The 15,710-nt window shown below is 42.7% G+C and overlaps 1 protein-coding gene across 4 annotated transcripts in view; it reads left to right on the forward strand.

The window, feature by feature from the left end:
* The window catches only part of numb (NUMB endocytic adaptor protein), a 42,281-nt gene that overhangs the window by 1,290 nt on the left and 25,281 nt on the right, over positions 1–15,710 (forward strand). The gene's annotated exons all lie outside the window — the stretch shown is intronic.

Here is a 15,710-nt window from a genome sequence, read left to right on the forward strand (position 1 = left end):
ATGGACACACCCGCCGCTTTGTATTTTATTTTATTTTTTAAATTGCATATATTTACAGTTTTGAGTCCGAAATGTGCCTCAAAGAGTGTAATCCCAAAATCAGTCACTCACATTTTGAAAAATGTCCAAGTGTGGTCAGTCATGCACGCAGATAAAGTTGCAGGTGTGATTAGGGACGGAATCTCAAGACTTTAAGGTAACTTACTGGATTAATATAACTGTAAATTAAAAATAAAATAACTAAAATGAAAAAAAAAAAAATAAAAACTCAGAAATGATGATTTCCAATTTCAACTGATATTAGTAGAACATAAGCAAAAGCAAAGCCAATTTTATTTGTATAGCCCATTTCACACGAGGTAACTCCAATGTGCTTTACATAATTAAAGGCATTTGAAAACAGATAAAACATTTCAAACGGGATAAAACAATAAATATGATTTAAAAAAAATATATATATTAGAAAAATACAATTAAAACTGCATACAGTGCAAGTAATATGATCAAAAAGTGGATCTATTCTAAAAAGCATGAGTAAAAAAGAAGGGTTTTCAACCTGCATTTAAAAACATCGACACTTGGGGCTGACCTCACCTCTGTTGGCAACTTCTTCCATTTGTGTGCAGCATAATAGCGAAATTTTGCTTCGCCATGTTTGCTTCGGACTCTGCGCTCCACTATTTGACCCGAGTCAGTCGATATCAGAGCTCTACTGGGTTTGTATTCCGTAAGCATTTCTTTCATGTATTCAGGACCTAAATCTACTTATTATAGACCAGTAGCAGAACTTTAAAATCTACTCGAAAGATGACTGGAAGTCAGTGCAAGGACTTTAGGATTGGCGTTATATGCTCTGACCGCTTTGTTTTGGTCAGAACATATAATAATAATAATAATAATATATGCAGCTGTTTAAAACCTTTTTTTTTGGGGGGGGGGGGGAGTCCTGTCAGAAGACCATTACAATAGTCAAGTCAACTTGATATAAAAGCATGGATGAGCTTTTCCTGGTCTGCTTGACACAAGACTTCACTCTAGATAGATGGATTCCGGCAAAGGTTAACGTGTTGCCGAACACGCTTCCGCGTTCACGAGCCGTCAACCATTTATTTAAATATTGGTATTTGTATTGAATACTAGCCGAAAAGATCGATGGATTCCGGCAAAGGTTAACGTGTCACTCTGTGGGATTTATTCCTGCTTGAGTACAGATCCAGCAACAAAGTATTCGTATGCGTCCAGACTTTTATACGCTTTCAACCTTTTCCGTGTAAATCTGGACGACTTGCTCACCAGATCCATGTGTAGATCCAGTTGTCCAAGACAAGAGGAAGCGAATTAACAGTCCAATTTCTTATCGGCGAAAACATCGACTTCGGTGCTAAATACGGGTCCATCTAATTTTTCCCACGTACCGTCGTTTATTTTCACCTTCTAAATGTCTGACGGTATCGTGCTACAAGACATACCTACCGACTTAGCATTGAGCAATGCTTAGCTTGACCGGCAATATGGCGACGTAAAGAAAAGTCACGTGATTTTACGACGCAGGTGCACAAGCTCTATAATCACTCGTATCTCAAATCAATTTTCTCCTTTGTAACAAATGGGAATAACAATGTTCCAGCACCATGTAAAACAAGATTTTTTTGGGGGGAGGGGGTGTAATGATAAAATAGAACTGCAGTTTTTTTTTACTGTATTAAAAAGACAGCAAGAATATAATGAAGTGTTTTTCTTAATCGATAGTTGGATCAGGTTAATTTAATTGCACGCAGTTGCAGCAAAATCTTGCCTTCGCAATGTCATGTATTTAAAAGCAAAGGCTGATAAATGATGGCCATTTTTTTTCAGGATTTCTGCGAAAAAGAGAAGTTATTTTTAGCCGTGATTCAGATTCTAGTCCCATTTTTTTTTTTTTTTTTTTTTTTTTTTTTGCCGTCTATTGTTTCAGAAAGTCAGATAAATGTATCGCACGGGAACAAAGTCCTGCAGACAATAGTAGAATGCGTGGTGACTCGCTTCTTCTCTTCCTCCTCCAGAGGTTTTGCGTTATTTATTTAAAAGTCTTTTGAGTATTGTCATTTTATGACTTTTCCGTGAAAACTCCCCACTTACCTTTTGATTAAGAGATGCTGGAAAGTTTGACACACGCGCACTTGAGTAAAATGTGATGTATTTCGCTCTAATTCAGTAAGATTGATGACAAATGGCCACATACTTAGGCCAACCACGTAGCATTTAATATTGTAATAATTCACGTGTTATTGTTTACCGTCATTTTGTTGTTGCAGTGAAACCCAGCCTTCGGGGATTATTCTGGTCCCTTTCCGCTGCGATGTCGATTTGTGGTAGCGGTGGATACAGTATGTTGTGCACAAACACGAGCGCACTGAAACTGCAGCTGAACTGCGCCTATTTTGGTCCGGCGGCATCGAAACCGGGTCATCTTGATTGTAAAACGCTGCTGGCGGTGCTCCCAACCAGCTCAGAATAGGCCGCCAGGAAGACGACTCTTCTTTCTGATGATCTTTCGATCAAACTTCATCAACCGGAAGGTTAGGAAAGATGCCGCACGCCCCAAGTTTTCAAATGCCGACACACCCCCTTTATGGCCGCGTGTCACGTTCCAACCCCGATCGGCAAAACTTTTTCTCCGTTCTCGTTTGAGTTCCCCGTTCCGAGAAAGTGAATCAACGCTAGCGGTTGCGTCGTTTTACGGGTGCGTCCGTTTGGGACTTTAATCTTTAGCTCCTGATTAGGTCCAAGGGGCTTTGAGCTCCTCTTATGTCGCCGCCTGTTAAATCTACGAGGTAGGTTTGTGTGCGTGTGCTTTACGTGTTGTGTGCAGGAGGAGGATGAGGCGTCTCTCCTTTTTCTCTCTCTCTCTCGACAAGCATACATGGTGCGATACCTGAGCTCTCCTCTTGCTCCCCCCCCCCACCCATCTGTAATTAAAACGTCTTAGCCAGGCGGCACGCGCCACTTGATGTGTCCTCCCCTAGGGACGCCTTGTCCGTTACGCAAATACGGATCTTTAATTGGTGGTTAATAGCTGTTTTTCTTGCCTCCGACGGTGGTCCGTGTTACCAGGTTACTTGTTCCTCGGTAACCTGGTGAGCTAGTCGAAGGGCATACGGTAAAGCCTCGGTTCTCGTACATCCCCGTTTTCGAACGAAAGTTGTGAGATTTTTTTTGCCTCTGTTTTCAAACGAAAATCGGTACTCGAACGCCCCCGTATTCCGCGCAGCGAGGCTAGCTGAACCACGACGGCTTTGCTGTGATTTCCCACGGCGCCGGAAAAGCCCGGTGTGACGGTCTGAGCGCTCCCAGTGCTGAAAGGTCTTCTTCAGGTTAACGCGCATGTGCGTAGAATTTTTTTTTTTTTTTTTTTTTGAATTTTTCTAGTTTTTCCTAATTCCGTGCCAGTCTGAAACTTCCCCATCCATGCTTCTTCCGCGTGTTCATTTTCGCAGCGCGTGCATTTCGCTACGGACGTCTCACAAAGCCGGATACAGAAACAAATGCGAACGTATTGTTTAATTATTAAACTGGAAAGCACGTTCCGGCATTGATCAAGAATCAACAGAGGTTTGTTCGGGCTCAGTCATGAAGGCACGTTTGGGATAGTGAAAATAAGTGTCATATCATTTTCACGCGCCGAAATTACCTTCATTAGCTGTGTCCGGCTTTATGAGACGTCCATAGCGAGATGCACGCGGCGCGAATATGAACACGTGGAAGCGGAGCGAGAATGAACACGCGGAAGAAGCACGGATGGGGAAGTTTCAGATTGGCACGGAAGTAGAAAAATTCCAAAAATTCTACACGAGGACTTTTCAGCACGGGGGAGCGCTCAGACTGTCACACTGGAGGTAACATATTGCTCCCGGCACAACCAGTTGACCAACCCACGACGCGTTTTGTTATTGTCGATTCGAACGCCCCCCCCCCCCAAAAAAAAAAAAAAAAAAAACAAAACCCTGGAAATAACATAATGCGCGCGTCGCAAACAGCGCACTTCTGTACAACGCAGCTTCTGTACACAGACGTGTCGCGGTAGTGAGGACTACCATATTAACCCCCAATCATGGCTCCAAAGAAGGCAAGTTGCTCGTTTAAAGTTATTCTGCACTTTTGTTGATTAAAAAAAAAAAAAAAAAGTTTACAAGGGCGGGGGCCGAGTCCGTTACACATACGGCATTGCACTCCCAGCCTAGCGTACTCTACTATGAAAGCATACATTTAAAAAATATATATATATTTCTTGAATTATATTATTAGATAAAGTATTTAAACTATACAAGTATTTCTACTTTGTAGTTTGTTATCAGGAAAAGCTAAAAAAAATGCTTTAAAAAGCCAGATTTTTCAGGCTTGGAACACATTATTTCTTTTTCCATTCATTGTAATGGGAAACATCGATTTTTCGAAGAAGTCACTTCTCGAACCGTTTTCTGCAACGGATTGTGGTCGAGACTGTACCTTTTTATGACATAACCAGATAAATGTCGTATTAGCAGCGCATTTCCTGTTACCGGTTGGTCTGGAATGTCTTCCGAGTAAGACACGGGAATTTATTGCGAACTCGAAATGATTGAGGAACTTGATTAATTGCCAAGCAACAAGTGGACAAACGAGGCTCACGTGGGAGATGCTCACGAGCAGGTACTTCGCATTCCGGCAGAGGAAAGAAGAGGCCCGTCTGGCCCGTGAGAGTCCTGAACAATGGCCCCGCTGTCCCCACTGTCCGTTTGGCCGCCTCCGGGCCGCATTTCAGCAAGGGGCACCGGCGGCTTTTTGCTCGGCGAGGCGTGCCGGTGACCGGGGTCGGTGCCTCCCGGTCTCGGACCCGTCGCGCCCACGCCGCCCGCTCCTCGCCGGGCCCCTTGAGGGACCTCCGTTTGTTCCTCATTAATTGGCGGGCCGGGCCGCGGTGGATGAAAGGTGCCCCGGCCGATTGTGTGGCCCTGGTCATTTTCCAAGCTGTCCGATCCTCAGACCCGTGAACTTTTTTTGAAGTCTCTTGGAGTTCTTGGAAGAGAACCCGGAGCTGTCTTCCGCTGCTCTGCTCCTTAGTATAATTCGTCCGTGTTAAATCCGGCGTGGAAGTGTTGGAAAATCTAACAAGAAGTACAAATGATCAGGTGACAGCAAATCGGGGTTATTCGCGATAAGCATCCGTATTCGGTAAAAAGTTTTGAAGCACTTCCTTTCAGTTTAGGAAGAGTCCGATCTCAGGAGAGTGCGACAAAGCAACTGTAGGAATATAAAATTTCTACACTGTCTTTTGTTTTATTTAAGTGCTACCAAATATGAAAATATCCGATGTTTAGGCTTTATTCGTGTTTTGTCCGAAGACGACAGCCCGAAAGAAGGCAAAGTTTTATTTATTTTAGGTCCACTTTCAACGTTCAAACCATCATTTGAATCCGTAGTTATTGCTATTATTATATTTATTACACGGGATGTCAACCAACCCATTTCCCAGGTTTGGTCACGTATAGCTGATTCAAAATTCTTAACCCCAAAATGTTTAGAATTGCCAGTATAAAAAAATGTAAAGCTGTAAATATAACACAAACTATAATCCCCAGATACTTTATTGAAAACACTTCTTATAGTAATCTTAAAAAGAAAGTACTTTGACGGATTACTTATTGTAAAATATATATATGTGCTGGAGGCGGCACGGTGGATCAGCTGGTAAATCGTTGGCTTCACAGTTCTGCGGTTCCGGGTTCAAACCTGGACCCGCCTGCATGCAGTTTGCATGTTCTCCCTGTGCCTGCGTGGGTTTTCTCCAGGCGTTCCGGTTTCCTCCCACATCCCAAAAACATGCGACATTAATCGGACACTCTAAATTGCCCCTAGGTGTGATTGTGAGTGCGGCTGTGTGTCTCGATGTGCCCTGTGATTGGCCGGCGACCAGTTCAGGGTGTAACACCGCCTTCTGCCCGTCGACAGCTGGGATAGCCTCCAGCACTCCCGTGACACTCGTGAGGATAAGCAGCGAAGAAAACGGATGGATGCATATATGAGCTGATAATTTCTTTTGCTAGCAACCCAAACTAGACTTAGTTCCTGTTTTATATTCATGTTTTTTTTTTTTGTTGTTGTTGTTGTCGGCAGAATTATTGAGTTTCTTTGGAATCGACGAAAGTACGGCATGCATACAGTTTCAGACATCTCTTAAAAAACTTTTTTTTTTTTTTTTTATTTACAAGTACTAATATCGACACAGATATCCAGTGCTGATGTGTAGTATGTAAGAATGTAATATTTCCTGCACTGCAGTTCCTGGCTGCAGGATGAAGTTCCTGCGGTGGAAACGAGTTACCTGATTCGGAAATGCCGCGTCGCTGTGCGAAAGTGCAAATTTGCTCTCTAGTAATACAAGTCCTTTTTTCATAACTCTTATGTTTTGATTTTCCTTATTGTCTTTACTTTTCATCCTCTTGAACTGGAATGCCGAGTCACATTCCTCGCAATCGCGATTGTGTTTAGTTGATTCTGGAGTGACGTGCACACGCTAAGCGAGCGCCGCTTCGAGAAATGTTCCGTGTACGCTTTGCGTTTGAGGTCACTTTTTTTTTTTTTTTTTTTTTACGGTAAAAGCTTCGCCTACGTCGCCCGGCAGCCTGGCGTAAATCTGCTGGAGTATTTAAATTCCGCAGATGTCCACCTCTTGACAAATAGCCCTCGCGGGATGAGAGCAGAGCTCAAGTACGTGTACAGCATTCCTGACATACGTAAACGGCGCAACAGCTGCACTCTGTACTACTCTTCCCACCTCCCCCCCCCACGCCTAACCATCCATTTCTGTGCCTTTACACGCAGTCATCTTGACATTTCTGTTTTATTTTCATTAGTGTGCAAACTTCACACCCAGGAGAGACGTGTGGTAATAGTCAAATGTGCGTATTCACGGGTATCGGGCAGGTCAGGAGGATGGTGGGAGATCTGTTCGCTCAGCGTGAATTTCCTGTTCTACCGTCCTCTCATCAGTCCTGCTGCTCAGAGCACACAGTCCTCGTTTTCCGCCCCGTCATGTCTGCCTTCGACGCGCTCGCCGTCGCCTTTTCTGCGCGGCGATCTTTGCGAAAATTGCTGTATCAGAGCTGAAACAGAAGAGCAGTTATCAGCCTTTTACAGAGAACCCACAAAGACAGGAACTGGTTTCATCTAGTCTAGGAAGTTTACCCTGGAATTGGGAACTGCTGGAGGGCCGGTGCAACGAATGGGACGATTATTTTGGTCTTTTTTAAATTATTATCCTCATCAATGAATTGGATGAAAAATATTTTCTAATTTCTAACCCTTGGTTCAAAAACAGGACGTTTTTTCAAATTGACAGAAAACGCTCATAAGTTGATTAAGATTCAGTCACTGGTCTGTAAAATGTTGGCAGAAATAATTATTTTCCAAATTAAAAGTAGATGGGCAATATGGGGGCTCAGCTGGTAAAGCGTTGGCCTCACAGTTCTGAGGTCCCTGGTTCAATCCCGGAACCACCTTTATGGAGTTTGCATGTTCTCCCCCGTCCATGCCTGCGTGGGTTTTCTCCGGGTGGGCACTCCGGTTTCCTCCCACATCCCCAAAAGACGCAACATTAATTGGACACCCTAAATTGCCCCGTAGGTGTGATTGTGAGCGCGGTTGTTTGTCTCCACGTGCCCTGCGATTGGCCGGCAACCAGTTCAGGGCGTGCCCCGCCTCCCGCCCGTTGACAGCTGGGATAGGCTCCGGCACTCCCTGCGAACCTCGTGAGGATAAGCGGTGAAGAAAATGGATGGATGGATGATTAAACACAAAGATAATCAGCCTGCCTTCATGGAGGACAGAAGATTTACTTCAGAGAGGCTGAAACTCCAAAGATTTGGACTATTTTAAGTTTAAACAATGGCTCTAAATTACAGGTGTCAAATTCAAGGCCCGGGGGCCAGATGTGGCCCGCCACATGATTACATGTGGCCCGCGAAGGCAAAACATGTGTATCACCCTCCATGATTTTTGTTCAAATAGGTACCAAAATTTCAAATTTTCATATCATAAATGATGACATTGAGATGTTGCAAGCATTTTTGTGTTACCAAACAACAACAATAGTTGAAAAAAACTTTACCCTTGATTTCTGATTCCGAAACTAGGTGATAAATTTAATGTGTAAATATGGTGGGTTAATTCAAGATTTTCACGGTTTCAGTCATCATGGCCCTCTTGACAGAAACAGTAACTGCAATGTGGCCCGTGATAAAAATTAGTTTTTAAATAGTTAATCGGTTATTGAAATAGTTCATTAATTTAGTGATCAATTAGTTGCAGATTAATCGATTTATTGTTGCCACACTAATTATGTTTGGTTTAATTTAATTTCAGGATTATTAAAAAGGCCCAAGAATAAAACATTCTGATTATGTCTCATTGAAACATTTTTCTTCCAGGTCCCACAACTATCAATAACTAAAATTAACGAGGCATACTAAATTCTCCTGAGAAGAGAGTTGTTCACAACTTTGGGAGATTTGAGTGGTAAAAAAATGTGCAAGTATACATAAAATGAAGCTTAAAAACAATGAAAAAAATGTTGAACATGCTGAACGCAATGAAACCATGTTCTACTCAACTGTCAATCAAATTCTGCTACTACGACCGGAAAAATTGATCCTGCTTCTGGAATCTTCCTATATGAGCCTTGAAAATATACCTGGTTAAATCCTCAATTGGTTGGAATATTTCCCGCTGGATCCATAATGAGTGGCGCAAGCCACCGGTTAGTTCCCTAGCTAACAAGCTTGGGCCTAGTAGTAATAACTAAGTAACTAAAATCTGGAAAACTGCAACGATGAAAAGCAGTTTAATACTCTTTGAATAGTACATAAATTTGTCTTTGCATGTCTTCAGCAATTATCTAAAAAAATATGTATATATGTTCACTTTACGCAATTATCTGACTGTGGTTTAGTGCATGTGAGAAAAGATGGCTCCCTGATTTTATCTTGAAGCAATTGCGAGAAAACGGAGCACACTTCCTCTTTTGCGTTTGCCCATAAATTGTCGTCACGTGGAAACTTGAGCCATTGTAAGATTATGTCTGGAATCGCGCTTCCTCGCCGAATCGTGTACAGAACGAGTCGCATATCAGAGGTACTCCGATTACTTGTTACTGAGCCGGTTTATAGCCCCCACCCCACCCCACCCAGTGCAAGCGAGCTCCGGGAGATAAAATGTGCTCGCGCTAGTGTGGCTTTAATAGATCATGTATTAACCGCACTTTCCCGCACCGGCGTGGTCAATATTTAACGGTGACTCCGCTTCCTCGGGGTCAGCGCTACGCTAATGTGGCATAGCTGGTGTGTTGCCTCTCTCTGATTTTTAATAACGCAGCGAGAGTTTTTGGCTGGGGGCCTCGAGAAGCAGTCGTGCGTTGTCATTTTTAGAAGCCAAGTGGATTTCAGGAATAATAGAATAGGAGAGACGTCTTCAAGTTTATCAGCCAGAACTGTGATTTACGGGGTTTTTGTAAACAAATGTTGGGCGTTTAATTGATTATATCCATCAACTTGTTATTGTACATTTTTTACAAAAGGCATTGTGGTGGTGGGTTGCATTACAACAGAAACAATAACACCGTATTTCCTGGCCTACAGAGCACACCTGGTTATAAGCCTCACCCGGTACATTAGTGAAGGAAATACCATTTGGTACATACGTACACCGCAGCTGTGTAAAAGACACAAGTGCCCACATTGAAACCAACATTGAAGCACAAGATAATTACGTAGAAAGATGGTACACAGAGAGTTTAATGCTAGCGCCGCTGCGCTAACGCTAGCGCGGTGTTAACGCTAGTCCCGCGCTAACAGGGCCGGTTTGGAAAAAAAACATACCAGTAAAAATCACTGAGACACAGCAGTAACACGATAGCGCAGTGCTAACAGGGCTGGACCGGTAAAAGTCACTTCCTCGGCACATATATTCCACCAGTCTCACTCTTACTTTTTCTGCTCGAGTGCCTCCTTGCGGGTGTTAGAAAAAAATGAACAAAAGAGTTAATAAACCACAGGGTTGAAAGCGTGTGAAAAAAGTCGCGACTTATAGGCCGGAAATTACGGTACTCGTCGGTCTTTAAAGGGTCTCTGAAGTACCGATGAAGGACAAATCGTCCATTTATTAATGTCGGAAATATCTGCAGTGCATAATGTGATGTAATATTCTTGGACTGGGTTGATTTTAATGTTTCGACGTGTGCGTGGAAAATGTACAGTACATGAGTAAAAAAAAAAAATCATAAATGTAATCAAATGACTAATAGGGAAGTTTTATTTGGTATTTTTACGGGTTGAACGGGATTCGTGATGAGCTTGAAATGATATTAAAAGTGTTTGGAAATATCGTAGCTTGGGGTATATTTTGGGTATATTTAAATAAGTAATATAGAAACATTTTCAGGAAAAGTTTCTGTTAATTTTTGGACAAGGTGGAAAAATTACTTACTTGTCTCAGTCCTTTCTATCCCCCTTGCACAGGTCAGTGCTTTGAAAAAAGCTGGGGAAATGTGGGTTTTTTTTTCCGGACCTTGTAAAAGGGGCGTGTGTCAGCAGTTACCCCAGTCAGTCATGTCCTGTTCAGGAAGGTGGTGGGGGTGGGGGGGTGGGTTTTGACCTTGTCTCCCTGTGGACGATGTCGAAGGGCCAGGGGGTGGCTGGGGAAGCTTCCAAACAGTAGCCTGCACCGCTTCCTTCCTCCCATTCCCAACACCCACTTTATCCCGACCCGTCACCAGGTTCTGTCCTGTGAACGCGGTCTTAACCCTGACATCCTGTTCATTTTCCATGCGTATAAAGTATATCCTTGGGCTGAGAGTATCCCCATAATCTGAACGGAAAATGAAAATGAAATTTTATTTTCTTACAGTGGAGATACTTTTTTTTTTTTTTATACAGTTTTCACGCAGTAAATTAGCTCATGCATGCCATGCGGAATATAGAGCTAATAAAGACACAAGAACACCGGACGTCAAGAAGATGGATGCCTGTCAATAAAGGGATGGTGTGTTCTCGCGGGCCATTGATTGGGCGGAAAAAAAATCAAAATGTCAGCCACAAAAATGGTGAGCAGCAACGGTAGACTCTGCAATCTTGATCCATCTTGTCGCCCATTAAGACAAACGCTGCGCTCATCCCTGCCATTGTTACGCAAGGATTAAGCAACCTTCCATTGCTGGAGAGATTATTCAAATAGTTTTACATCTAGAATCAGAAATGTCATCTACCTCTGTAGAACACGGGTTAAAATCCTGCTGTTTCTTTTATTTATTATGTTAAACTATGAATTGTTGACACTGTATTGATACTGTATTGTAGGGCTGTGCTCATTTTTTTTTCGTCTTCAAAATCAGACGTTGCATGCAAGTTATTTTTTGGTCGATCTATTTAGAATAAAATAGTATAACAGCAATATTTTAACAGCATTAACAGGAACCCTTTCCAGTCACTGATTCGACTGGCGCGTATGCGCCCGCGCGCCATCGCACTCGCAAATCTGCAGTCGAGCACGAAAAATCACGCACATAAAATTTGTTACGAGTCGAAATACATATAGATCTTGAAAGATGTCGCTTATTTTGTGTAGTCTTGACGAATGTTCCCCCTAAGCAGTGCCACTGCGCACTTTTTGCACATTCTTAGCGCACATGAAATTGATCCACCGCAGTGAACCACAGCCTGACGTCTCACGCGGTCGATAACAACGAGCTGCTGCTCATCTTATTTCTACTTCCTAGTTTAGCAGACACCGCCCCCTCCGCTCTTAAAGGTGTACGCTCATAATTACGAACAGCACACCCCGCAACTTTATATCTGCGGGCATGACTGACCACACCCATACATTTTTCAAACGTGAGTGACTGCCTCTCGATGGGCAGAGGAGTTTCGGTTAAAAATATCCACCGATAAGCTCGTGTGGGCCAACATTCTAAGGGGCGTGTCAAAATTACCAGGACGTACTCAGACGGTATTCGGTGATACTGAGTACCGATACTTGATAATCCAATTATCGTTGACAATTGCGATTATAAAACGTTTTGTTCTTTAATCAAATATGTTCAAAACCACAAAGTTTTTGCCCAAATATACAAATTTTTAGATAAAAAATGTCTTTGTCATCACTGATTATAAACTGCATGTTTTTTCTTCCTTGCTCCGCATTTCATTATCTGTACTGTAAATGGAGTTTGCAAGGCATTTAGTTCTAAAGTAAAAACGGGACAACTGAAGTGACTGTCACATCATCACTTCTCTTTACTTAGCACGGCGTTTTCGATGTGAGGGCCAGAGCGACCAAAAGAACCTTTTTTTTTTTTTTAAAAATAAATCACGCGATTCGCAAATTCACTGTACAGTGCGTGTACTTCGACTTGGACGGCTTACTCTCTGAGACAAGCATATGCTACCGGGGGGAATCAAACACGTAGCCTCCGGAAACCTGTGGGGCATGCCAGCACGGCGGTGGCAGATGGGTCGCAGTACGTCGCCCGCAGAGAAATCATCCACTTTCACTTGATATGCCTGAATGTTTCTATTTATGAATTACAAATATATCTTTGTCCTTTTGTGCGTAAGCAACTTGCTGTATACTTGCAGGCCGAAAGACTTAAATGCTCTTCGATGAAACGGCTGAAGGGAAAGTCAACCTCTGTATGCGGCCCGTTGCTCTTCATACAAGAAATTGAGGCAACCTTCCTGCAAGGGAATCGGATTTGTGGTCAAATAAACAGGACCAGATTTCACACTACGTGAACCAATTTGTGATAAAATTATGACAGGATCATCATTATTTCAGTATATAGCCCTTTGTGACATTTTTACAATTTTTTCCCCTAAATTAATGATCTGTACTCCCCCCAGCCCCCATCTTTTTTTTTTTAATGTGTATAACTTCTGTTTTGCTTTCTTTTGAAATCCTTTTACCGTAATTTCTGGCCTACAGAGCGCACCTGATTATAAGCCTCAACCAGTACATTTGTAAAGGAAATACCATTTTGTACATGCATAAGCCGCACCCGTGTAAAAGCCGCAAGTGTCCGCATTGAAACACGAGATATTTACAAAGAAAGACAAAATTTTAAAACCTTACCTTAGCTTAACCAAGCAACAACACGGTAGCAAAAACAAGATAAAAAACAAAACAAAACAACATACCGGTAAAAAAAAAAAAAAAACAGCCGTGGCAGCTGCACAGTAGAAACACGGTCGCACAGCACTAACAGGCCCGGTTAAAAAAAAAAAACATACCTAAATCATGAAGACGCGGCAGCAACACGCTAGCACGACGCTAGCGCAGTGCTAACAAGGCTGGTTAAAAAATCATACCTGGTAAAAATCACCAAGTCACGACAGTAAAACAGCAGCAACACACTAGCGCAGCGCTAACAGGGCCTATTAAAAAAAACATACCGGTAAAAGTCACTTCCTCGCACATATATTCGAAAAAAAATGCACAAATTAGGCGCATCACCGCGTAAGCCGCACGGTTTAAAGCATGTTGGGGAAAAAAAAGTCGCGCCTCATAGGCCGGAAATTACGTGAATCGTGGAAAGCGCATCGAGTTATCCCGTATATGAAATGCGCTATTGAAATCGATTTTCTTTTCGTTTTTTTCAGATTGATCAAAGTATAAGTATTAACTCTCGGGTACAGAGACCACTGGTACTTTGGATTCCAGAAATTTTCAATTAATACAATAACCTAATTTTGAACCGACACCCATGTTTTAAACCCGCGGATTGTAGCACCAACTACTGATTAGGAAGATTTACTCAATGGCCGATTAATTTGTGGTGGCTGGTATTGGCACCCTCCACAAGTACCTGATTTCTAGAACTAAGGGCAGTTTCTGTCACCCATCCCTAATTTTGTGGGCTCAAAAAGGGGAAGAACAAGGATCCGTTTTGGGGCACTGCAGCTTTCAGATTTATTCAAACGCTCGCTGATGCTTTTTTTGGGGGGGTTTAAAAAGCTAAATAGAACAAAACAGTTTTCCAGATGAACTAAAATATTATGGTCGTGAGCCGCGAACACGAAGTTACGCTTTATTTACACGCTTTATTTGCTTCAGTGGACTTTATAAAACGATGTGGCGGGCCGGAACCGCTCCAGCGGGTTTGAGTTTGACTTTGTTGTCGTAAACAAAAGGCCAGCGCGCATTGAAAAACGAGACTTGGCTGAAACCTTTTATCACGCTTCATGCTTCTTTCCCTTACTTGCTTCTTTTTTTCACCTGGTGTGACTAAACAGGTCCGACGGCCAAAGCGCCTCACATGGTTCATTCCGATGCACCTGCCAAGCCTCGATGTTCACCCCCGTGGCTAAATCTTTTTTTTTTTTTTTTTCCTCGCTGCGCATCTTCGTCTCCGAACAGGAAGGAAGCGCGCACTCTCATCCTGTCGCTAACAGATGTACTTATAAGCGCTACGATGCCACGAGGGAAGTGCCGCTGTGTCATAAATATAACTCCAACCGCATACAAAGAGGCTCTGCGTGTTCGCAGCTTGTCGGCAACGTGACACTGAGGTCTAACACGATGTGACCTAAATAAACGGGCGAGGTGCGAGGCGACGTGAGCATCTTGTTTGCAAACACTGGACTGGAACGTCCTTGTGGCGTCCCATGCAAAGATGCTGGCGTGTATGTCGCCGGTGTCAATGTTACAGCTTCAAAACCTGTAAAAATAGTAATTGCAGTAAAGCCTCGGTTTTCGAACGTCCCCGTTTTCGAACAAATCGGTTTCCGGACTTTTTTTTTTTTTTTGCTTCTGTTTTCAAACGAAAATCGGTACTCGAACGCCCCCAACAAAACCCGGAAATAAGATATTGCAAGGGGCCAGACCAGCTGACCCACGACATGTTTTGTTGTGAATTCCCACGCCGCCGAAAAAACCCCGAAATAACATATTGCGCGCGGCCAGACCAGCTAACCCACGCACGCCGCGCTTTGTCTATTCGAACGCCCTCCGAAAAACCCGGAAATAACATTGCACGTGGCGCAAGCAGTTGACCCACCCACGACGCGTTTTGTTGTTGTCAATTCGAGCGCTCCCCGAAAAAAAGAAAAAAAAAACACGAAAATGACATAACGTGCGTAGCGCAACCAGCGCACTTTTGTTATTCTGTATAACACAACCTCTGTACACAGACGTCTCCCGGTAGTGACTGTTGTTTTTCTTCTTATCGAGGACTACCGTATTAATCCCCAAATCTTGGCTCCAAAGAAGGTAAAAGTTATTCCGCACTTTTGTTAATAAAAAAAGTTTACAAGGCTGGGGGCCGAGTCGCTACAGATATGGCAATGCACTCCCAGCCTAGCTTACTCTACTGCTAAAGCATACATTTTAAGTAAAAAATAAATATATTTGTTAAACTATTTTATTCTATAAAGTATTTAAACTATACATGTATTTCTACTATGCAGTTTATTATAAGGAAAAGCTAAAAAGAAATGCTTTTAAAAACTTTTTTTTAGGCTTGGAACGCATTATTTTTTTTTCCATTCATTGTAACGGGAAACATCAATTCGGTTTTCAAACAATCCACTTTTCGAACCGTTTTCAGGAACGGATTGTGGTCGAGAACCGAGGCATCACTGTGCTACTTTTTTTCCATTTTGGACTCATTGACAAATTTACTGTTCGTATTTTTTTTTTCTAAAGTA

This window comes from Syngnathoides biaculeatus, chromosome 15, assembly GCF_019802595.1.
Source record: "Syngnathoides biaculeatus isolate LvHL_M chromosome 15, ASM1980259v1, whole genome shotgun sequence".
Taxonomy (NCBI): Eukaryota; Metazoa; Chordata; class Actinopteri; order Syngnathiformes; family Syngnathidae; genus Syngnathoides; species Syngnathoides biaculeatus.